General features: G+C 38.8%; 1 long non-coding RNA gene across 2 annotated transcripts; it reads right to left on the reverse strand.

Annotated features, from left to right (window-relative positions):
* Window positions 1-4,141: 4,141 nt before the first annotated feature.
* On the reverse strand, window positions 4,142-25,992 carry LOC123860518 (uncharacterized). 2 transcript variants are annotated; one of them, XR_010410612.1, is made up of 5 exons: window positions 25,716-25,992; window positions 24,706-24,829; window positions 22,625-22,720; window positions 5,406-5,491; window positions 4,142-4,704 (listed from the first exon to the last, which is right to left on the reverse strand). It is a non-coding gene; the product is annotated as an uncharacterized LOC123860518 (long non-coding RNA). The 2 variants fall into 2 exon arrangements; XR_006794695.3 differs by lacking the exon at window positions 25,716-25,992 and adding an exon at window positions 25,494-25,681.
* Between the last annotated feature and the right edge of the window lie 68 nt (window positions 25,993-26,060).

Genomic DNA, 26,060 nt, shown 5'->3' on the forward strand with positions numbered 1-26,060 from the left:
AAGTTCCCATTCCTTGCTTAGTCAAAGTGTATTGCTTATTATATTGTATTACAGCTAATGTGCCAAATGCTTTCAAGTCACAGTCTGTTTTCTGTAAATTTTGTTTAGTTTTGATGTATAGACAGTGGGCTATATTTATATGCTTAGTTTCTATTTCTTCAGCTTAAATGTACAGAAATACTAGAAAAATAACTAATATTTATAGAGTGCTTTGTAGTTAGAAAGCACTTTCACAGGTGTTGTTTCTTTGATATTTAAAACTACCCCATTTCTCTTTTCTTAAAAAATAACACTGAATCTCTAGGAGTTTTTGATTTGCTTAAGGTCGTATAGCTAGTAAATGGCAGAGCAAGGAGTCAAATTGCATCTTCCACAATCTGCAAAATCTCTGCCAAATGACTTTCATAGGTGAAATACCAGGAGTTTATAGACTTCCTTGCTTTTGGCAGGAAAAAAGATTCTCTCTCACTAAATTTTAAAATGAAATTCTTCCCTATTGCTCAGAATACATGATAGAGGTTTCTTTTATTCTTTGATTAAGATTGCCCAACTCCAGAGACAGAGTCCTCCAAGTCATACCCACTCTACAATGGAGGATGCATTACTATGTCTAGTATGGGACTGGATTTAAGCAATAAGGTTGGCAGTCTGGGCAATGCAGTCTCACACAACAGCTAGATTTTAGTTGGACTCATCAGGGAATAGGCCCTTACCCTCAACATCTACAAGAATGATCCAAGCAATTCAGTCAGCAACCATGATTTGTGTGGCAGACCAAACATCTAGGCCATTGGCAAAAGCCCAGAAGCCAGAAAAATTGTAACAGGATTCAACAGGTACAGTATTGGCCAGAGCTATTACCACATCCTTGGGTTTTGCCCCCTGAGATAAGATCGCCTCTCCATTTTTAGTTCAGCATAGCTGGTGCTGATGCTGAATAGTTCAGTTTGGGACATGATCAAATTTTAACTTAGTCAAAACATCAGTGATCCAGACCCAAGAATTTAGGAGAACCTTAGTGAATTGAAAACCCTATCAAGCCAGTTTTGCTGTCAAAGGCAGTGGGTGGGTTGGAGATAATGTTTCCCCCTAAATTATAGCTGCCATTTTTTCATATAAAGCTGCAATGTTGCTGGGCCTAACCTGTTGCATTCTTGATTACACATTTTCCATTGAACAAGAGGGGCTTGTTGGCCCTTTCTACCTTGTTTGGTTAGTGTGAGTTGACCTACCTGAAAATGGGAATATCAAGGTAGAGAGTCATACATCTTCATGGTTCAGTACCCAGTTTCTATAAGAGCTCCAATGACAAGCCAACAGCTACCTTAGAAAAAGGGTTTTCCTGGTCAATAAGTCAGGGAGGACATGACGGCAAAACCCTGAAAGATGCCATGGTGTGAGGCTGCTTTTCACGGTCAGAGGCTCCCATGGCAAACTCATCAGCCCTAACATATGTAGCTCAAATGGGACATCAGGGTTGTGTGACTTTAAAGCATTAGTATTGCTTACTGATGCAGAGGCTTTTTCCAATTAGCAGATTCCTGCTGACACTTATAAGCATTCACACCACCAGCATGTAAAATATCCACATGATTAATCATCAATTCAGTAGTAGAAGCCATAACAACACACTGAATTGGCTCAATGGATCCCACCCACAAGGTCACTTAGTTTTCCTTCCCCACTATGAGCACTGCCTAAAACTCGTATGTTACACTTGGGTACCCCTTCTTTCCATGGGACCAAGTATGATCGTGACTTCAGGGACTGTATCCGACAGAGCCATATAGTTTGTGATTCTCCCCTCCCCAAAGTTCCCCAACATCTTCCTGGAGGCCAGAAGAACTGCACCCCCACTCCTAAAAAGCTTTCTCCTTAGAGCAGCTGAGGTTGGCATAGAGGGAGAGCAAGGGTGGGTGGGGAAAGAGGGAAAAAAGGGCTGCATGCCAATAAGCAAGGTGCATTTCTGGCTTCAAGAGGCGCTGCACTTGGTCACAATAACTTATCTAAGTTTGTTTCACAAGAATTTGTCTGTATTTTGGGGGTCAGTTTCTCATTCTGCAGTGGGTCATCTCTGTCAGCACTGTAAGCATTTGGAGTGGCAGCAGACTCAATTCTAACCAACGCTTAATCAGTGGTTTCCCATGAGACATTTGTTTTCGTTTTCCTCAGGAAATGCTTCCTCAGAGGATCGTAGCTCCCTTATAGCATCCAGGAGCCACTACAAAAACAAAACAAAGCAAAGCAAACAAATTAGCAAAACCTTCAGCTCTTTTTCTGTGATCTTCAAGTGGGTCTAAGATTGGCATAAAAGACGGTTAAGGGGGTGGGGGGCGCCTGGGTGGCTCAGTCGTTAAGCGTCTGCCTTCGGCTCAGGTCATGATCCCGGGGTCTTGGGATCGAGCCCCGCATCGGGCTCCCTGCTCGGCGGGAAGCCTGCTTCTCCCTCTCCCACTCCCCCCACTTGTGATCCTGCTCTCACTATCTCTCTCTCTGTCAAATAGATAAATTAAAAAATCTTAAAAAAAAAAAAGACGGTTAAGAGGGGCTGAACTCTACCACAGCCCAGTTATTGCCATTCTTCCTTAATGTGCATTATCTGCCCTTCCCCTTTTCTCTGAAATGAAGTAGCCCAACTTTTAAAGATTCACCTGGTTTCTGCCCATACCTTCTGTGAATTCTCCTCCTTTCATGCTGGTATAGGTACCTATCTCAAGAACTGTGGTCTGAAACAAAGTAGAAATCTGTCCTTCTAGGACTAAGTTTAGCACTAGTTGTTAAAATGGGTGGACCTGAGACTGCTCACCATATTGGTGAGTAAGTCTCTCCTCCATCCTTCCTCTCCCTCCCTCCCCATCTGCCCCCACCTAGAGGAGAATTAGTCACTGCTGCACACTGTTCAGACAGCTTTCTGTGAACCTATTTTCCAGTGGCCAGCATGCAACTGTGCCCCAATTTCTTTTCGATAACAGACAATAAAGTTGAGAACCATTTATTTTCTGGTTGACCAAACAGTTTGATTAGCATGTTCATTATCAATTATCATAGATTTCCCTTAAATTCTGTCAACCTGCATGGCTCTCATTCTTACTCTACCAGAAATCCTTGTCTCTCTCTCTGTATCCCACTTCATTGCTGAAACATCTTTCAAGAACTGTGAAGGGGTTGAGATTTTACCCAACTTGCAAGGTAGTAAAGTTAGCCTGCCATGAAACAGAGACAAAGATTTCATGGATGCTGGGAGAAGACACAAGACTCCCAATTCAGAGATAAAGGACTTATTTCTCATAACAGTACCAGTAGCCAGAGTATATGAATTTTTGCATACATTACATGAATCCCAATTCTTCCAGGGAGACATGAAGAGGGCAAGATGACCACTGCAAACAGTGGGTTTCAAGAGAGGACTCCTAAGCTTAAGGAACTTGAATCTTCTATAATAGGAAGTAAGCATGTCTGCCCTTTGCTTATGTAGGAATCCTTGTTTTATTATGTTGAGCAGCAAGCAAGCCTACTCTTTTCTTCAGAGTGAAACAATATGCCTTCCAAGTCTGATCATTATGCAAACATCTTTGAAAACAAAGTCCCGAACAAAAGCAGTTAGTCCTTCACTCATGAGACATGCAGATATACAAGAGATACACTGCAAACTGTTCCCTAACAATAACAGTAATGTGAAATTATCACTAAACATAATTCATAATTTTGATAAAAATTGTCATAGACTCATTTAGGAAATTAAGAATATCTTTCCTAATAAATACTTCCCATGTAAGTTTCGTGCTGTTATCTATGCAATTAAAATGAATGAATGTCTCTTTAATATATTTTATTGAAGTTCAAATACTTGTTTATATTCCCCAAATTAGCTAGTAACATTATGGTTCTGTGTTCTGAGAAGCAGTGCTAAAATGTTTGTTGAACAAGAAAGGATAGAAACAAATCATGGGGGGTTGCCTGGGAGCTGGACAGTGTCAAGAAAACCTGGCGAGTTCCTGCTTGATGTATCTTGGTGACATCGAAAGAAGGAGGCAGTTACTGATACTCAGAGGGCCTTAAATCCTCATCTGAAATAGATTAATACATGTTTACCATGTAATAGCATGCTTTAGATAAGAGATCTAACAAGTATTGTATTTGGTAACATCTGCTTTTATTTAATTGTAGTAGTGACTTAATAGGGTCCATATGGAGTGAGGAGAGTTGTTTCACAAAATTACATATTGAAACCCTGTTTTGGAGGGATGGAACAGTACTTTTCCCTTCAAAGGTGGCACTTTATAGTAATTTACTTCTTACTAGCTAAAAACTACCATTTTTTACACAATTTAGATCGTAAATTCTGATTTAAGGTAGTGATTTCATTAACAACACATTTTGTGAATTTGTAATTATTTTTACAATTGTGCTCAGCATATAAGCATATAATCAAGCAAATATTTTTTAAATATAATGAAAAGGAATAATGATGTCTTGATAACAAAGCTCACAATGTAGTTACATTTATTAAACACAAAAAGATTTGAGATTTTTTAAATTATGATTTGAGATTTTTAAAGCTATGTTCAGAGTAAGAAAAATACAATAGATGGAAACAGTCATACTCTTCAGGGGTGATTTTCATTTAAGTCATCTATCAACAGAGATGAAGTATTCAAATTTTGTTTCACTTCTGTCTTCTTCAACCTGAAGAACTATTTCAATCTAGAAGAAGTGAGAGAGAGAGGAAATCCATGATGTTTGAACAATTAACAAAAAGTAATCTTTTTACATAGGCTCATGTGTTCTATATCCTCAAATCTTTGGGTCTATAGTTTCCAAATGTAACAAATAAATGATTTAATGGAAAAAGTAATGAAGTAAGAGTTAAGAGAGCAGCTGGTCTAACCTTGAACAATTTCACTCGAATTATCTGCAATTAATTTTGGGGGCTATAAAATGAGGTGATTAGAAATACACTTTTCTTCTTAAGCCTTCTTTTGGATTAAGAAATGTGTAGGCAAATTAGATTGATGAATACGTCTACCTTCTTACTAACCAATTGTGCTTCCTGTCTATAAATAATATTGAAATTATTAGGAAATATGATAATAATGATCCAGATTCATGACATTGACCAAAGACATTACTCAAGACATCTCTTTTTTTTTTTTTTAGATTATATTTATTTGTCAGAGACAGAGAGTACAAGCAGGGGGAGCAGCAGGTGGAGGGAGAAGCAGGCTCCCCACTGAACAGGGAGCCTGATGTGGGACTCGATTCCAGGACTCCAGGATCATGACCTGAGCTGAAGGCAGACGCTTAACCAACTGAGCCACCCAGGCGTCCCTACCCAAGACATCTTATTCACCACCCAAGACACCTTAGCATTTTGACTGGAGAATCACTGGAAAAGAGCACCCTACCTTATAAGGTGAGTCCTCCTGAGACATGGGCCACATGACATGGTGACAACCAGGGGTCCAACTGACCAACTGAATCTCACAAGTTCCTATGTAAGGAAAGGGGAAACTGACATTAATTGACAGTTTTTAGTTTTTACCAGGGTCATATACTAATACAAATTCCCTATGAGCTAGCTTATTTTGGTCCAATTCAGCAGAGATCTTAACATATAACAGCAAGTAAATGGAGGAGCCAGGTGTCTTCCCCATTTACCTGACATCAAACCTTGTTTTCTATGCACTAAGTCACACTTCTACTAAATAAACAATTAAATGAAATAACATGGCTCTTCTGGATGTCTCTTATCTCTTTGAATAGGTTTCACAGCTAGCTCCTTGAGGATAAAGATCAAGGCTTATTCATTACAGTACCTAGAGCCTAGCACAAAATCTGCACACACTAAGTGCTTATTAAATAACTCTTGCATGGAAATAAGACCATATCAAAAATTTATGGAATGTAAGAGTATTTTTCTCTTCAGTGTAAAAGATTTTTATTTAGATGAACACTTGCACCTCTCACTAGTTTTCTACTTGATATACAAATCCAGAATGTTGAGATGTTTCAACGTGTAATAAGTATGGGGAAAATGGTTTGAGAAAATAGAAAAACTAGATGAATTCCTGAGTACCAGCATAAATATTTTCATGGATTATTTAGGAATTAATAGCTTAATTTATTCTCATTTGCCTGTTTAATTAAAAATAAAAATGACGGGCGCCTGGGTGGCTCAGTTGGTTAAGCAACTGCCTTCGGCTCAGGTCAAGATCCTGGAGTCCTGGGATCGAGTCCCACATCAGGCTCCCTGCTCAGCAGGGAGTCTGCTTCTCCCTCTGACCCTCCTCCCTCTCATGCTCTCTGTCTCTCATTCTCTCTCTCGCAAATAAATAAATAAAAAATCTTAAAAAATAAAAAAATAAAATAAAAAAAAATAAATGACTCAGGGTGCCTAGCTGGCTCAGTCGGTACAGCATGCAACTCTTGATCTTGCGGTTGTGAGTCTGAGCCCCACATTGGGTTCAGAGATTATTTAAGAAAATAAAAATATTTTTTAAAAAGTATAAAAAATTAAAAATATAAAAATAAGTCTATTATCAATACATGCTATATTAAAAGCATTAAAAAGAGAAAGGGTATCATAATGGTGTAGATGAAAGACTTGAAAACTTGAAAAAATTCAATGAGAATGGACTGGAAAGCAACAAATGGTTGACTAAAGAAAAATTATTATATATGAAAGATAAAGGAGATCCATCATGCACATATTTCTGAATAGGGAATAAAACAAATGAAACAAAAATACTCAATGATATGGCAGAAGGAAATTTGCTGAAATAATGATACCTCTGAATTTTACCAGATTAAGCAGGTGCAACACATTCTGGAGAAATTGACCCCCCCCCCAAAAAAGTGAACAGGCTTCCAAAATCAAAACACAATAAAATTACAGATTTTTGAGGTATAATAGATATATAAAGAACTATACATATTTAATGTGTACAATTTGATGAATTTGGACATATGGAAACACCTCTGATACCCATGATCACTATCAAGGTAATGGACATATCTAATTTAATCTCCCAGACTTTTCCTTGTATCTTTTTGCACATAACTCACTCCTAAGTATTTTAACATAAATCATTCTTGTCTTTTCCATTAGAATGAGATTATGATAAGGATATTCTCTAATCTTTTCACTAGTTGTATTCTAAAACATAGTTAAGTTGGGACTGCTGTCCATGAATTCATTACCATGCAAGTCACACACCTCTACTGCATTTTGTTTTAACTCATCTCTTCTATATTGAATCTGCCTCCTGATTAAATAAATCTATTGGTTGGAATGCTAATTTTGCTACATGAAATAAATATGGGCTTTTTGTTGGAAAACATAGGGTTGAAGCATGACTACCCCTCTACTTGCTATGTGATTTTAGGCAAGTACCATTAAAAGCTGCAGATCTGTGGCAAGCAAGATTTGTGTCCTTGGTGGTCATCTGAATTAAAAATGGTTTTGCCATCACCTTCTTAATTTCTACTCTTAGAATTCTATAGAGTTAGCCAATTAATCATACGAATCTAATGTGGCACACTATATGCATGCTCATGGTAGTTCCTGAGAATGAAAGACGCACCCAATTATATCTTCACAGGAACTGCAGCTGATTTAAGTCACTGGATCTCCAGTTCTGTCAAGACTTCCATTCCTATTGCTATTACCTATGCTCTTGGCAACTTCTTTGATCTTTTCTCCATCATTTCCCTTTTGTTCTTTTTGCTTTCTTTTTGTTTCTCACATAATTCTCGGTTTTTGTACAATTGCTTGTTTTTATGAGTATTGCTTTACACCTGGTATGAGGTATACCAATTTCTTTTTTATTTCTTTTTTAAATTTTATTTATTATGTTATGTTAGTCACCATATAATACATCATTAGTTTTTGATGTAGTGATCCACACTTCATTGTTTTCGTATAACACCCAGTGCTCCATGATGTACCTGCCCTCCTTAATACTGATCAGCAGGCTAACCCATCCCCCCAAACCCCTCCCCTCTAACACCCTCAGTTTGTTTCCCAAAGTCCATAGTCTCTCTTGGTTCATCTCTCCCTCCGATTTCCCCCCCTTCATTTTTCCCTTCTTTCTCCTAAAGTCCTCCATGCTATTCCTTATGTTCCACAAATAAGTGAAACCATATGATAATTGACTTTCTCTGCTTGACTTATTTCACTTAGCATAATCTCCTCTGGTCCCATCCATGTTGATGTAAAAGTTGGGTATTCATCCTTTCTGATGACTGAGTAATATTCCATTGTACATATGGACCACATCTTCTTTATCCATTCATCTGTTGAAGGGCATCTCGGCTCTTTCCACAGTTTGGCTATTGTGGACATTGCTGCTATGAACATTGGGGTGCATATGGCCCTTCTTTTCACTACATCTGTGTCTTTGGGGTAAATACCCAGGAGTGCAGTTGCTGGGTCATAGGGTAGCTCTATTTTTAATTTTTGAGGAACCCCCACACAAAAGTGGCTGTACCAACTTGCATTCCCACCAACAGTGTAAGAGGGTTTCTTTCTCCACAACCTCTCCAACATTTGTTGTTTCTTTCCCTGTCCATTTTTGTCGTTCTAACTGGTGTAAGGTGGTATCTCAATGTGGTTTTGATTTGAGTTTCCCTGATGGCTAATGATAATGAACATGTGTCTGTTAGCCATTTGTATGTCTTCTTTGGAGAAGTGTCTGTTCATGTCTTCTGCCCATTTTTTGACTTGATTATTTGTTTTTTGGGTGTTGAGTTTGAGAATTAATTTATAGATCTTGGAAATCAGTGCTTTGTCTGTAGTGTCATTTGCAAATATCTTTTCCCATTCTGTGGGTTGCCTTTTTGTTTTATTGACTGTTTCCTTTGCTGTGCAGAAGCTTTTTATCTTGATGAAGTCCCAACAGTTCATTTTTGATTTTGTTTCACTATCCTTTGGAGATGTATCTTGAAAGAAGTTGCTGTAGCCGATGTCAAAGAGGTTACTGCCTATGTTCTCCTCTAGGATTTTGATGGATTCCTGTCTCACATTGAGGTCTTTCATCCATTTTGAGTTTATCTTTGTGTATGGTGTTAGAGAATAGTCAAGTTTCATTCTTCTGCATGTGGCTGCCTAATTTTCCCAGCACCATTTATTGAAGAGACTGTCTTTTTTCCATTGCATGTTTTTTCCTGTTTTGTCGAAGATTATTTGACCATAGAGTTAAGGGTCCATATCTGGGTTCTCTATTCTGTTCCACTGGTCTGTATGTCTGTTTTTGTGCCAGTACCATGCTGTCTTGGTGATCACTGCTTTGTAATATAGCTTGAAATCAGGCAACGTGATGCCCCAGCTTTGTTTTTCTTTTTCAACATTTCCTTGGCAATTCAGGATCTTTTCTGATTCCATATAAATTTTAGAATTGTTTGTTCGAGCACTTTGAAAAATGTCATTGGAATTTTGATTGGGATGGCATTGAAGGTATAGCTTGCTTGGGTAGCACAGACATTTTAACAATGTTTATTCTTCCAATCCATGAGCATGGAATGCTTTTCCATCTTTTTGTGTCTTCTTCAATTTCTTTCATGAGTGTTCTATAGTTCCTATAGTATAGATCCTTTACCTCTTTGGTTAGGTTTATTCCAAGGTATCTTATGGTTTTTGGTGCTATTGTAAATGGAATCATTTCTCTAATTTCTCTTTCTACAGTTGCATTGTTAATATATAAGAAGGCAACTGATTTCTGTGCATTGATTTTGTATCCTGCCACATTACTGAATTGCTGAATGAGTTCTAGTAATTTGGGGGTGGAGTCTTTTGCGTTTTCCACATAAAGTATCATGTCATCTGCAAAGAGAGAGAGTTTGACTTCTTTGTCAATTTGAATACCTTTTATTTCTTATTGTTGTCTGATTGCTGTTGCTAGGACTTCTAGTACTATGTTGAACAATAGTGGCGAGAGCGGCCATCCTTGTTGTGTTTCTGATCTTAAGGGAAAGGCACTCAGCTTTTCCCCGTTGAGGATGATATTCGCTTTGGGTTTTTAGTAGATGTATTTTATGAACTTGAGGAATGTTCCCTCTATCCCTATACTCTGAAGAGTTTTAATCAGGAAGGGATGTTCTATTTTGTCAAATGCTTTTTCTGCATCAACTGAGAGGACCATATGGTTCTTCTCTCTCCTCTTATTAATGTGTTCTATCACATTGATTAATTTTCAAATGTTGATCCACCCTTGCACCCAGGGATAAATCATACTGGGTCATGGTGGATGATCCTTTTAATGTATTGTTGGATCCTATTAGCGGGGATTTTGTTGAGGATTTTGGAATCCATATTCATCAGGGATATCAGTCTGAAATTCTCCTTTTTGATGGGGTCTTTGCCTGGTTTGGGGATTAAGGTAATGCTGGCCTCATAGAATGAGTCTGGAAGCTTTCCTTCTGTTTCTATTTTTTGAAACAGCTTCAAGAGAATAGGTATTATATCTTCTTTGAATGTTTGGTAGAATTCCCCAGGGAATCCATCAGGCCCTGGACTCTTATTTTTTGGGAGGTTTTTGATCACTGCTTCAATTTCGTTACTGGTTTTTGGCCTATTCAGGTTGTCAGTTTCTTCCTGTTTCAGACTTGGGAGTTTATAGGTTTCCAGGAAGGCCTCCATTTCATCCAGGTTGCTCAATTTATTGGCATATAGTTGTTGATAATAATTTCTAATAATTGTTTCTATTTCCTTGGTGTTAGTCATGATCTCTCCCCTTTCATTCATAATTTTATTAATTTGGGTCCTTTCTCTTTTCTTTTGAATAAGTCTAGCCAGTGGTTTATCGATCTTATCAATTCTTTCAAAGAACCAGCTTCTAGTTGTGTTTCTGGTTTCTAACTCATTGATCTCTGCTCTAATCTTAATTATTTTTCTTCTAATGTGTGGCTTAGGCATCATTTGATGCTTTTTCTCTAGTTCTTTAAGGTGTAGAGTTAGTTGGTGAATTCTGGATTTTTCTATTTTTTTGAGTGAGGCTTGGATGGCTATGTATCTTCCCCTTAGGACTGCTTTTGCAGTATCCCATAGGTTTTGGACTGATGTGTTTTCATTCTCATTGGTTTCCATGAACTGTTTAAGCTCTTCTTTTTTTTTTTTTTTTTGATTTCCTGGTTGACCCAAACATTCTTGAGCAGAGTGGTCTTTAGCTTCCAAGTGTTTGAATTTCTTCCAAATTTTTCTTGTGATTGAGTTCCAGTTTTAGAGGATTATGGTCTGAGAATATGCAGGGAATAATCTCAGTCTTTTGGTATTGGTTGAGACCTGATTTGTGACTCAGTATGTGGTCTATTCTGGAGAAAGTTCCATGTGCGCTCGAGAAGAATGCGTATTCTGTTGTTTTAGGGTGGAATGTTCTGTATATATCTATGAGGTCCATCTGGTCTAGTGTATCATTCAAAGCTCTTGTTTCTTTTTTGATTTTCTGCTTAGATGATATGTCTATGCTTAGAGTGGAGTATTGAGGTCTCCTACAATTAATGTATTTTTATCAATATGACTCTTTATTTTGGTTAACAGTTGGCTTATGTAGATGGCTGCTCCCATGTTGGGGACGTAGATATTTACAATTGTTAGATCTTCTTGTTGGATAGACCCTTTAAGAATGATATAGTGTCCTTCTGTGTCTGTAACTACAGTCTTTAGTTTAAAATCTAATTTGTCTGAGGTCTTTCTTTTGAGGTCTGTTGCCATGGAAGATGGATCTCCATCCCTTCACTTTCAGTCTGGATGTATCTTTAGGTTCAAAATGAGTCTCTTGTAGACAGCATATGGATAGGTCCTGTCTTTTTATCCAATCTGCAACCCTGTACCATTTTATGGGAGCATTTAGGTCATTCACATTGAGAGTGACTATTGAAAGATACGAATTTATTGTCATCATGTTGCCTGTGAAGACGTTGTTTTTATAGATTGTCCCTGTAAATTTCTGTTGTATATCACTCTTGGGGTCTTTCTCCTTTTATAGAACCCCCCTTAATATTTCTTGCAGGGACGGCTTAGTGGTCACATATTCTTTCAGTTTCTGCTGGTCGTGGAAGCTCTGCATCTCTCCATCCATTCTAAATGACAGCCTTGCTGGATAAAGTATTCTTGGCTGCATGTTCTTCTTGTTTAGTACCCTGAATATGTCTTGCCAGGCCTTTCTGGCTTGCCAGGTCTCTGTGGATAGGTCTGACGTTATTATGATGTTCCTCCCTCTGTACATAAGGAATCTCTTCCTCCTAACTGCCCTTAAGATGGTTTCCTTGGTTCTAAGATTTGCCAGTTTTACGCCGGGGCGTTGGCCTGTTTTCCTTGATTTGGGAGGGGTCCTCTCTGCCTCTAGGGCACGAGTGTTTGTTTCATTCCCCAGATTAGGGAAGTTCTCAGCTATGATTTGCTCAAATATATCTCTTAGTTCTCTCTCTCTCCACCCCCTCAGGGATCTCAATAATTCTGACATTGGAATGTTTCATGGTGTCACTTATTTCTCTGATTCTATTTTCATGGATTCTGAGTTGTTTTCCCTGGCCTCCTCTTTTCCTTTCTTGTCTATTAATTGGTTTTCTAAATCACTAATTTGTCCTTCTGCCTCACTTACCCTAGCTGTTATATTATCTAGATTAGATTGGATCTCACTGATAGCATTTTTAAGTTCTGCCAATTCAGCTTTCATTTCTGCCCTTAGAGACTCTATGATGCCATTAATCGATTTCTCCATTCTAGCTATCATCTTCACAATTGCTACCCTGAATTCCATCTCCGACATCTTGGTTATATCTGCATCCATTTGTAAATCTGTGGCATAAGTCATAGTCTCTGAGTCTTTCCTATTTTGGGGGTAACTCTTCCTAGTTATTCTGTTGAGGGGTGGTTGAGGGAATGTATAGAGTCCAAATTATTGACCACAACCCAAGCAAGATGCACCTGTTTTCTAGGGACCTTAGAGTTGCTGGCCTCTTGTTCTCCCAGCCTGTCTTCTGGGGGAGGGGCCTGCCACGCTGGTACTCAGGCAACCCTGTTTGGGCAGAGTTGCCCTGCTCCCTGTGGTGCGGGATGAGCTCAGTGGAAACCAGTTTTTGGGGGCTTTTTTTCCTTGGTGGCTTTCCCTGGTGGCTTTCCATCTCTCTTCAGAGAGTCAGAGCACAAGAGACCATTTCCAACCCTCAGAGCAGAGAGATCGCAGTCTGTTTTTCCGTGAGCTCTCTAGCCCACACTATCTCCATTTCTGTCTGTGCTGCTATAAACTGCAGCGTTCTGAGTTGTGTCCCTCAGCAGTGCTCCCAGTCCTCACCTCCAGGTTGGGGCATGTCTCTGCCCTTTTTGCTTCTAAAACCACCAGCCGTCCCCAGTTCACACGTGCAACCCCACTGCTCCAGGTTTCCATCCCGGGGGCTGCCCTAAAGTCCTTTCCCCACCGCTACCAGTCTCCGAGTCTGTGCCCCTCCCCAGCGCAGGAAGCTATCGCTCACCAGCGGTGTAGGATTCCCATGGCCAGGCTCCCTCCCACTGCCATTTATCCTCCAATATATGCCAGCAGAATCACAGCTCCCTGTTTGTACCTCAAAATGAACCACCTGCGATATTCTGTTTGTAGAGATCCAGACCTATCTTCTTACATCTCAGGCTGATTTTGTGGGTGTTCAGAGTGGTCTGGTAGATATCCAGCTCAATTCTGGGTACTGGTTGGAATAGGGTCCCCTACTCCTCCACCATCTTTTCCCTCCAAGGTATACCGATTTCTAAGCATGAAGCATAATCCTTTTTCTTACATTGTACTTGGCTACTTTCAGCTGCTAGATGTTCACAGGTCACTTTTACAGAACCAGGAACATTTGTTAGTTTCTTCTTCCTTCCCTTTTAGTTTCTCTCTCTTCCTTTAGCACCTCCTCCCTCCCTTCCAATCTTCCTTCCTCCCGTGCCTGTTCTCCTGTAATTTTGATGGTATTTATTTTTTTTATAAGATTTTATTTATTTATTCATGAGAGACAGAGAGAAACAGAGGGAGAAGCAGGCTCCCAAGGAGTGGGAAGCCCGATGCGGGACTCGATCCCAGGACCCTGGGATCATGACCTGAGCTGAAGGCAGATGCTTAACCATCTGAGCCACCCAGGCGCCCAATGGTATTTCTTTATTTAGCTTTAAGGAGTCTAACGTTTGACTTCCAGATAAATGAAGTGAAGTTCTCTCATGTATGTCACATATATACACATTATATATAATGTATATATATAATTCAAGAATAGCTTTATGTTATTGTACCTCTTTATACCCAAAGAAGACTTGCCATATAAAATATAAGATACCCAGTCAAATCTGATTTTCAGATAAGCAACAGTTAATTCTTTAGTGTATATCCTAATAATTGCATGGGAAATAATTATACTAAAAATAATTCATTTATCTGAAATTCAAATTTAACCATGAGTCTTGTATTTTTATACATTGAATATGGCAATCTTAACTAAAGTATTTTTATAGGTCTAATAGGCATGCTTTCTTAATCAAGCAGTGTTGAAAATCATTTTATAATTTTTTTGAATGATTATTTGAGAGAGAGAGAGAGAGAGAGAGTGCATGCACTAGCAGGGGGAGGGGCAGAGGGAGAGAGAGAGAAGGAAAGAAGCAGACTCCCTGCTGAGTGAGGAGCCCAACAATGAAGCAGGGCTCCTTCTCACAATGCTGAAATCATGCTGAGATCATGACCTGAGCTGAAATCAAGATTTACAGGCTTAACTGAGCCACCCAGGCATCCCCAAAATCATTTTATAATTTTTAACATTAGCACAACTCCACCAAGGAGATGTGGACAACATTCACATCAAGAAGATTAGAAATTGCCAAATTAAATTGATAAAGTTTTTTATTGATGTATATTATACTTGTCATCATAAAACTACCTATTTTCACTTTTATGATAATTTAGTATTATATTTTATTTATTATAACTTACCTTTAATTCATTTTTTTGGAATTAAAATCACAAATATTTGTTTAAAATAGGTAGTCTATACTAAATCAATAACCTACTTATTCTAAACTACTTGGAAATTTTATTAATTTCCTTAAGCAACTGATCGTACAGAAGAAAAATTAAATACAAGAAGTTTGCAATTCAGCAGATGCTGAATCTTAAGTGATTGAATGGGAATAGGTATAAAACATGATTTTTTTTCTTCTTCCATAAAAGTAGTAGTCCTTAGGGTAGAACAATTTCACATACGTGTCAACATGAAAAGCTATTTTTACATAGAAGTTTTCTTTTTAAGTTATATAATTCATGAAGCAAAGTGATTATCATGTGTTGCTTACCTACTTAGAAAAAAAAACAAAACAAAACATTGACAGGCTTAAAAGCTTTCCTCCCCTTACACATACACACTATGATGACCCCTAGTGGTAAAGTCAGGCAAATGCGCCACACTTGCACCAACACAGCCAGATACACATGCATAGAATAGCTTTTAATCAAGAAGATTCGTGTGGGTATAAAAACACCTTACTATTATATCAGTCCATGTGTTCCTTTGAATTTAATTCAGAGTAAGCTAGAAAATATTTTCATTTACTTAGTACAATCAGAGTGTGAAACTTAACTAAAGTAATGGAAAAAAAATTCAGGTTAAATTGTGTTTATACCTAGTCCAATATTTTAAATTCTGACTTCTTGCAATACAGGTACTGAATATGGATTTTGAGTTAACACTGATTTATATGTTCACAGTGTTTGAGAAATTTAGGATACTTCAGAAATCCTCTGATTTCAAAGTCTTCATTTCTCTAAAAGAGTATATAGAGCAAAGAATGGCTGGGAACCTTAAATTCAGTCAGCTATTTACTGACAGAGCTAGAAGTAAGAAGTAGTCTCCAGACTACTATCTCAGTGCAATTCTTATAACCAGCAGTGCCTTCTTATGAAAAGGTCACAATATTTTTCTATAATAGGGAAAAAAAATAGCAGAAATGTGTGGTTTTGTATAGGGACCTAATATTCATTAAAGTAAGCCTATGATATCTTTCCTGAAGGAAGGTATTAATCTTATTCTTTACACAATATATTCATACCCCAAGAGGCAAGAAATAAAGTCCTGCTTTATGATTAATGTTAAGGTACAGCTAAGTACATATATCAATGACAAATAAAACTTGGAAAATTTTAAAAATTGAATTTAATAATCTTAAGCCATTATGTTATAATAACAAAGGATCAAAAATATAACCATATAAAACTCGGAAAATATAGATTTCATTTGCAAAGAGAACATTTTACATTCAATTTTAGAATGGAATTTTAGTAAGAGCTCATAAATATTTAAATAATTATGATGTAATAAAGGTGTTTTTTAAATTCAAAATCTTGGGGACATTGTAGAGAGGATTCAAATCCCAGATAGGAAAATGAACTAGCTAATCTTTACAGAGTCCCCAGAAAACTTGAGCTTAACATTTTATGGTAACTGTATGTATGTATTATTTTGTTTAAAACAATTGTAGGCTCATGAGGAGATTTCAGATATATTTTTCTGCTCCTGGTCAGAATCCCAAATCAAGAGTTTTCATGTTTTAATGTTCATTTTTATTTTTATTTATTTTTTAAGATTTATTTATTTATTGTAGAGAGAGAGTGTGTACCTGCATGCCTGCAAGTGGGTGAGTGGAGGAACAGGAGAGGGAGAGAAGCAGACTCCCCACTGAGCTGGAGCCCAATGTGGGACTCCATCTCATGACCCTGAGATCATGACCTGAGCTGAAACCAAGAGTCCATGGCTTAACAAACTGAGACACCCAGGTTCCCCTAATTTCATTTTTTCCAGATTTTATTTATTTATTTGTCAGAGAGAGAGAGAAAGAGCTCAGAAGCAGGGGGAGGGGTAGGCAGAGGGAGAAGCAGGCTCCCGGCTGAGCAAGGAGCCTGATGCGAGACTTGATCCCAGGACCCTGGGATCATGACCTGAGCTGAAGACAGACACTTAACCAACTGAGGTACCCAGGCATCCCTCCCCTAATTTCATTTTTAAATGAAGGTATTTAAATGGCTCTGCTGATAGGATATTATATATGTATTTTAAAATTCAAAAATTATTTTAGCTATGAAAATCTATATAATTTTGATATGGACAAATTATGGACAAGTTGATCAAAATCCTAAAGGCCATATGCACTTGGAAGCTCCACTGAATATTTTGCTTTGGAAAGTAGTGAAACTCCCATCTTTGGAATGACTACTTATTAGGAATAGTTAGAATAAATGTTTTCATTGGGTGAGAGCATAAAATGAGGCATCTACTCCTTTCCATTCAATGAAGTGTTTCTATAATTTTTAGATTAACAATTGAGTCCTCACAGTCCTATGAGGTTTGGTCTTAATCCAACTTAAATGAAAGCTTAAAATTAAGCAAAATTTCATGTAAATTATATCCAGCTAACTTCATTACCTTATTTTCCAAGGTAAAACAAACATCTGAGTAAGATTCTTTAAAGGTAGAAGATAAAAGTTATCTTAAGAATGACTAAGAATTGGGGCACCTGGGTGGCTCAGTCATTGAGCGTCTGCCTTCGGCTCTGGTCATGATCCCAGGGTCCTGGGATCGAGCCCCACATCGGGCTCCCTGCTCAGCGGGAAGCCTGCTTCTCCCTCTCCCACTCCCCCTGCTTGTGTTCCCTCTCTCGCTATGTCTCTCTCTGTCAAATAAATAAATAAAATCTTAAAAAAAAAAAAAAAAGAATGACTAAGAATTTTTAAAAAGTAAAATTAAAAATGGGTAAATGCAGATGTACCTTTGATAAGGATAAATTAAAATTCCAAAAGAGTTATCATGTTCCAGAATTATTTTGTAGTAACTCTTTTTTTAAGATTTTATTTATTTATTTATTTATTTCACAGAGAGAGAGAGAGAGAGAGAGAGACAGAGTGTGCACATGCACAGAAGCAGGGGGAGGGGCAGAGGAAGAAGCAGGGTCCCCTCTGAGCAGGGGAGCCTGATGAGGTACTCGATCCCAGGGTCCTGGGATCATGACCTGAGCTGAAAGCAGACACTTAACCCACTAAGCCACCCAGGTACCCCTTTTATAGTAACTCTTAAATTGTATCTCTGAGTAGTATATTTGGTTGTCCTATGGAAACTATAAGAGTCTAAGCCAAGGCATAAAATATTTTCATGACTCCTTGGGTTAATATGATGATAATTTTACTTAGAAATATATGATGACAATTGATATAGAAGAAAAAAATGTTTCTCTTTCATTTTTAAGACTTTTATTTGGATGAATAAGTTTTAATCTTATAGAGAATAGTCACATATTTCACCAAAAAGCTAAGTAATTACTAACGGTATTATCAAATTATGATTTGACATTGACTTATGCTCTTATATTAAAATCACACTGCTTATATTTTGATTATATACTCACAAATTCCATAAGTCTTAGCTCATTTGAAATGATTGTAGCTAATTTTTTCAAAGAAGAAATAAATTCTTATAAGTCTCCAGATTTCCAGATACTGATTACTTTATAATTTGCAATGAATGAGTCACTTATTTTTGGCCTTGCCTAGAAACACTATTCCAACAAAAATGGAACCAGATATCTTAATGATATTAATAAACAATGACAACATCTAACATGTATGATAGATTAAATGAATCTCTTGGGGGCAAAGATTTTATAAATGTGTATGAAATAGTAATTCCCTATTAGACTACCAGACCATTAGAATGCTCTACTCTTCAATGAAGAGGGAAAGAGTGAGTCAGATAGCAAAAGTTGTAGTAGACAACCAAGTTCATTATCATATTAAGTTTGTTAATAATAAGCAACATGGGGCGCCTGGGTGACTCAGTTGGTTGGGCGACTGCCTTCGGCTCAGGTCATGATCCTGGAGTCCCGGGATCGAGTTCCGCATCGGGCTCCCTGCTCGGCGGGGAGCCTGCTTCTCCCTCTGACCCTCCCCCCTCTCATGTGCTCTCTGTCTCAAATAAATAAATAAAATCTTAAAAAAAAAATAAAAAATAATAAGCAACATGTGAATGATTCTACCTATTCTAGAATTAAGGGAGTGCGATTAAATCATTTCAAAATCATGAAACATACAGTGGAAGCACTAGATACACTAGAACTAAGATTATTCAACATCTTTTCTCACCTTTCTATTACTGTCTTTCCTCTAATTATAACTATAGTGATATGGGTTAATTCACTTTTATTTTTGTTCTTATATGTAGAAAAGGACATTTCAACTTAGATGTTTAGTTTCTCATTACTGTGGGAAATTAGCTCATAAAAGATTTTCTGAACTCCATAAGTTTAAATTCCAATTCAATGCCTCTAATTTAATATAAAATATTCACTTCTATATCATACATTTTTATTGTTATCTTATGGCTTTTATGGATGCCAATCTAATTTCCATTCTGCTTTCCATTTTCTTTTCTTTGCCCATGAACTAATGAAAAGTACATTTAATATAGTATGTAATAGTTCAAAGGGGGCTAATTATATTTTGATAACAATGTTAAGGACTCCATTCTATAGCTCCTTCTCTTTTGCTAAGAAATGAAAACCTTTATCATTTCTATTAATACCAATGAAACACACAGCACTTGTTACTCTCTAATATAACCTATTAGGAATATTCTCATCGTGTCTTCACTCTGAACATTTCTAACTTGTTTTAACTTCCTTTGTTAACTACAGTCCCAGTGAATCTTTGCTGCCTGCTTTCTCTATGTATAGCATGACATAGTCACATGCTGTAATAATTCCTTATGTTTTTTAGCATTTCAAAATTTATAGAAAGCTTCTACACATATCTCATTTAATCTTCACAACTGCCCAAAGAGTGTGACATCCCATTTTATAGATGAAGAAAATGAAATTTAGAAATATAATTTTCCTAAAGCTATGCAGTGTCTAAAGGTTCCTCAATTCCTTTCCCCCATTTTTTAAAAAGATTTACTTATTTATTAGAGAGAGAGAGAGAGTGCAAGCATGGGGTGGGAGATGGGACAGAGAGAGAGAAAAATCTCAAGCAGACTCTGCTGAGTGAGGAGCCCAACATGGGGCTCAATCCCAGCACCCTGAGATCATGACCTGAGCCAGAACCAAGAGTTGGGTGCTTAGCTGACTGCCACCTACAGAATAATATGTCCTTTCTCATCAGATCTGTCACCCCATTCTAAATCATGACAAGTCTGATAATCCATTGAGCATTATCCAATTTTAGTCTATGGCAATTATTTATATGGTCTGGGCGAAACAGCAATGAAACTATGTCTTAACCTGGGTTGTTTGTTCATGGTGTTTTCCTGCATGCCTAACGTAGTTTACAATGAATCTTTTTCTTTTAGAGAAGCAATTCAGCTATAAGTCAGAATATATGTGTCATTACTTTTGCCAACTAGTCACAGGATTTATTTAACTTCAGTCTCTTTATTGAGCCTCAATCTCCTCTTCTGAATGATGAGGAATTTAAAGGAGAGAACTTTAAAAATTTCTTTCCAACTTATACATGCTATGTCTATGCTGAACATGATATTTAAGATTAGTAGAAGGGGAATGCTTCAATGGACTGGCATGAAGAATAGTTGGAGACAAAAAAAAGAACAAATGTATGCACAACATACTGGAGGCTACTGCAGTGGTTAGTAATGAGACGACAGAGTATGAATTTATAAGGGACAGTGATAAACTACAAGTGCAGGTGAAGGAATGAATCAAAGTGGTATTGGACAGAAAGACATGACAGCTACCGGTGACTGGTTCAACCTAGAGTGTAAATTAGTATTAGTCAGAGGGGTTCAAGGTTTAGTGAGCACATGGGTACAGATGAACTAGTGGGTCCAGATTGAAATGTGGGAACTAAGGGATACCCCATCTAAGGAAAAGGTGATAAAGTGGGTTGGGGACATACTGAGTTTTAGGTGAAAGTGATAATATGAATTCTAGGCCATGGGATTGGGCTTAAGGCTAGACATGTAGGGAAAATCACTAGGGCAGAAATAACAGATAAAACTTAGTATCAAAGAATCTTTCTGAGGAAGATGGTAAAGCGAGAGAAGAACAGAGTTAGACTCTGAGCTTCCAATCCTGTGTGTGTTACAGCACACCAAGGTCACTGGGAAGAACATAGTAGTTGTAGTGCTGGAGGAATGCCCTTACAGGGTGATGGACACAACTACGGCCACAGACAAGACTCCCCCATCACCCTAGCCTAATGGTATGAAAGGCTGTATACCCGGTTTTCTTTTTCCTTCTCTCATCTGGTGAGTCCCTCATACTTCCCAGCCATCTTAGACCTCCAAACTTCAGGTACTGCCTGATGAAGAAATGGGGAGGCACTGGAGGCCCTTTCCACTCACTCACCTATACCTAAATCTTATCTCTAAGTTTTGCACTGCTAGCTATTTATTTATGTTGATGGTAAATTCAAGTGAAAACAACCATAAAATCCAAGACTTCATTCTTATCTGTCTTAGATCCTAACCAAACTGAGGTGGCCCTCTTTAACTCTTCACATTTATCTTTTTTACATTCTCAATCACTTGGTATTTTATGGTGGTTAATGAATGGTCAGTGGGGGAAAGAATGAACAAATAAATGAGCAGAAAACCAAATATTTGAGATACTCATAAAGGAGAGCATAAGTCAATGAAGGAAACGGAAAAAAAAATCACTATCTTCAGGGGCAGTGATAATAGCTAGCAACTTTTCAACTCTACCCTGTGTATGAATCACAGGGGGATCTTGGTGCAGCAGAGAATCAGCCTTTCCAACAAGCTCTAAGACCCTGCAGTTCCACCAGGGGCACACCTTAAATTATAAGGCTGTAGCTGGCTGTTCTACATATGCATGCCCCTGCTAATAACAGATGCATGAGAGAATGCCTATAGCTCAGCACTAATTCAATATTCTCTGAATTAAAACAAAACAAAGAGCTGCCGGTTCAATGGATGCAAATAGAGAAGAAAGCACATAAATTGAAATGATAGAGGAATGAACAAGTTTATGTAACTTTCCAAGCTGTAGAACTCATATCTAAGGCTCTAGTTCATTAAAAAATTGGGTTCCATGATTATATTATTCACCTCTAACGTTATTTTGGGTAGTTGTAGTCATTCACACATCTCAGCATGCCACTCAACTGCTCACTTACAAGTATCTGTCATTTGTCTCTTGGGAGTCATATATATCATTTACTTCTTCAGACCCTTTCTCTCCTAAGTAATTTTTATTGAATTGCTGTTAACCTTTGTGGGGGGCAACTGTTATTTTCCTTTGGCTTTCTTATTCATTTTCTTTAATCTTTTTTGGATTCTCTGTTCTCCATTCACATGTAATTCTGAGATTGTTCATTAGTTTTGTGAAATTGTGAGAAGAAAGGAAGTATGTGACAGAAAGCACACACAGCAAGGGCCAAGAGGTGTGAGGACAGATTTAATTAACACTCTAAAGGGAAGAATGATATTCTATATTTTAACTTACTGAGGATAGAAAAACAAGTTCTTCTCTAAGAAGACCACCAACTAAGAAGCTAACACTACTAAGATATGAGAGTAGGAACTTCTTCATAATTCTGACTCTTAAAAGATAAGCCTACATTACAGATGAGAGATGGAATAACAAACTTACCTGACAAGGAAAGTGATTACATATCCACAGGTACCCAGATGAGTCCATATGGGGAACTGTTTCGTCAGGCTTATTAGACTAGCACAGATATAAGGTCTACAAAGATAGTAGATATTAAATGCTTAATAGAACATTTGAAGTAAAAAATATAAGAACTTCTAAAAGGTGACTGTTTCCACAGAGTTGGCAAACATACAACAAATGTAGTGAAAATTCATGTATCTTCTCCTAAGAATTCTTTTAGGGTAAAAAGTCTAAAGACTGAAATGGCACACAGGACTTTCTCTGATATGATCTCTGCAACCTCTGACCTTGACCTTTACACACACCTTGGTCTGCAGCCCTGACAAATCATTTGTAGTTCTTCAGATTCATCTTGTAATGTTTACTCCTCCATTGCACACAGGTCTGAAATATCCTTCCGTTTCTTATCTGACCGATAAATTTCTACACTTTCTTCAAGATACCCTTTGAAAATCAGTACTTTTGTGATGCTTTCTCCAAGGACCTCAAGGAAAATCACTACCTTCTTCCACCCTGTTCTGTAGCACCTCACATATGTAATTACTTGAGTCCTTACAGCATTGCCATAATTATTACATATCGGTCTCAATATTTTATTTTATTTTATTTATTTTATTTCTGTTAGAACTTCTAGAACCTTGAACACACATTAATTCATTCATTGCTCATTGAATGCCCACCAAAGAATTTAATAAATGTTTGTAAAAATTTATCATTATTACAAATCATTGATTTGAGATTATCTTTTGAATTTATGGTTCCCTACTCTTATTTCCTTGTTCTTGGCTCCTCAAAAGCACAAGTCTCCAAGGATACCTCACTAATATAGGCCCTTACAGTTTCACAGCTGGACTACAACCTTTTTAAACCATTACATTTTTGCACCCAGTTTCTCCCTATCGCCAATCCTGTGCATAATTCTGAAGATAATCTTTCTTAGTACCTATTCCTATCTAAAATGGTTTAGCAATCCTTGTTTGACTATTTGATGAAATGTTAACTCAATATTTCATTGCAAGCTCCTCCCCGTATCTTATCCTCCACATCTCTTTATTCTGAGCTCAGGTATTTTCTTCAACAACCAGGTTGCTTGCAGTGAGAAATCCCTCTTTGCTGATAGCAGCACTCAACTTGCATTCCACTTCCTCGACAAAGTCTGCTAATATTCTGGCTCATTTAGCAAGGACTTCACCATTTAGAACGGTTTTCTCATGTACAACTTGCATAAATTTTTTAATTCTCCCTCCTTTCGATAGTATCTCAAGGATTAGGAAACGGGTATAATTTTTTTTTGTTTCTCTCCCCTCTCTAATTTTGCACTTTGCTAAATATAAGGTATACATTAAAATGATTGTTGATTTATTGACAAATACTCTCCACCACATTTTGTTATTTCATTTTGGCACACAACACTGTATAACTTCTATATAATGGTCTTCCTTTCATGTTGCCTTCTAATCGTTGTGTGTGGTTTTTTTTTTTTAATGTACATCATCTCAACCCATGGGCTATAAAACTGTTAAAAGGAGAAAAGGATTTCTATATGGAAAGTCACTGTCATGTAGCAGGAACTGCCCTGAACTGGGAGTCAGAAAACTCAGGTCTGAAATCTGCCACTTGAATGGTTTGCTGGAAATATCTTTTATAACCGTCATTTCTCCATCTGTGAAACAAAAACAAAATCCTCAAGAATGTTGTGAGAATTAAATGAGATACCATGTGTGAAAACATTCTGCAAATTTTAATATGCTATACAATATAAGGTATTTCTTCTTATGATGTCTTCAAAATTATTTTGTGGATAGGACATGTTGTGCGTAGAGCAGACCGCCAGAAAAGGCTCCCTGAGAGTCTTGGGTCAAAGTAGGTGGGTCATATTTCCTTCAGTTTTTTTAAAGCATTAGCTGCAAAATCCTATTCCTTAGCTTTCTTGTGTTTCTCTTTAGTATGCAAATTATTACAGTTCAGTGCAATTTTGGCAAAGCGTTTTTCAACGTTTTTCATGTGCTTACCAAATATGACCTCTTGCAGGTTTATTTATTGCTCTACCAACTCACCCATGAAATTTGCCTTGTCAATTCCGTCTTCCACCTCACCGAGGTAGCTGTCACACCTGGAGCAGCCTTTATTCTCAACCTCTCCTGCATTTCTTTCCCGCGGGCTCCTCTTCCCCTCTGCTGGCTGCCAAGGAGAAGCACATTTATTGGCGTGGCCCCCAAACAGAGGCCTGCCTGCTTCCCTTCCCCCTTTCTCTTTCAGCCAAAGCATCACCTGCCAAGGGCTGGCGGTTGCTGCCCCCGCTGTCCACTGCCTCACACTGCTGGGGCTCGAGTCCTTTTTGGCAGCCTCTTCTGAAGTTCCCCTGCCCGCTGCTCTCCTGTGCCGCCGGCCAGCCGCCTCCTCCTCCGGCCTGCGGCTCTCCTCGCTCCCGCCAGCCTCTCCCCTCGCTCGGTCCGCGCGCAGCCTCTTCCTCCCGCCCTTGCCGGCTGCTTTACTCGCCTTTCCTCAGGCTGCGCCCCCTCTTTTCCTCCCCAGCCCTTCCCCTCGCTCTAGCAGCGGGGTTTCTTTCCAGCGTCCCCACCCTCCCTGGCCCGGGGCTTTGTTAACGCCCGGGACCCTCTCTTGGGTCCCAGTGTGTACATACGTCCACCGGATAGAACATTTTTGGAAAGTGAGCATTTTCTTCCCGCTTCTGTATTTGAGTAGGCACCAACCCCCAAATCCCGTGCCTACTCCCTTAGCCCGAAAAGGCGGGCTGTAGCGATGGTAGAAGAAATTCAGGGAAACAACGGGCCACAGGCTCGGTCGGTGGACCCCAACAAAGTTTTGGACGCTCGGGACTTGCCATCTCAGGCTTCCCAAACTTGACCAGCCTGGCAACCGACGCGAGCGCCCGAAGAGCGCGCAGTGACTTCGGCGCTCCCGGATTCCCAGCGCTCCCCGACCTTCCAGGGACGCTTGATTGAGGACGCCAGCCACTCTCCAGGACCAGGCCTGGGCCGCTCCCCCGCCCCAGCCAGGGTCCGCAGCCTGAGCCCCACCCAGTCCCCGCAGGGGAGGGGCGCACTTGTTTCTAGACGCTCGGGAGGGGGTGGGCGAGATGAAAGGATGGAGCCGCCCAGGTTGCTGGGTTCCAGTCTCGGGGAAGAGGGGGTGGGCGGTGTGTCAAGGACCTCGTCCCAACGCAGGGCCCTTCTGGAGGTCTGGTTACTTCCAGTGCGCGGTACAGTAGCGGTTCCCCTTCACAAGCCGTCTCCTTTAAGAAGAGCGCGCGCGTCCGTGTGTGGAGTTGTGTGTGTGCTCATGTGCAGATATGTGTGTGTGTGCGCGCGCGCGCCGGTGTGTTTGTGTGCGTGTGTGTGTGCGCGCGCGCGCTGAGGGCCCGCGAGTCAGGCAGACCCCCGGGAAGGAG

The sequence above is a fragment of the Mirounga angustirostris genome, unplaced genomic scaffold, assembly GCF_029215605.1.
Source record: "Mirounga angustirostris isolate CCGP_5_RB_7025 unplaced genomic scaffold, mMirAng1.0.hap1 SCAF_4, whole genome shotgun sequence".
Lineage (NCBI taxonomy): Eukaryota > Metazoa > Chordata > Mammalia > Carnivora > Phocidae > Mirounga > Mirounga angustirostris.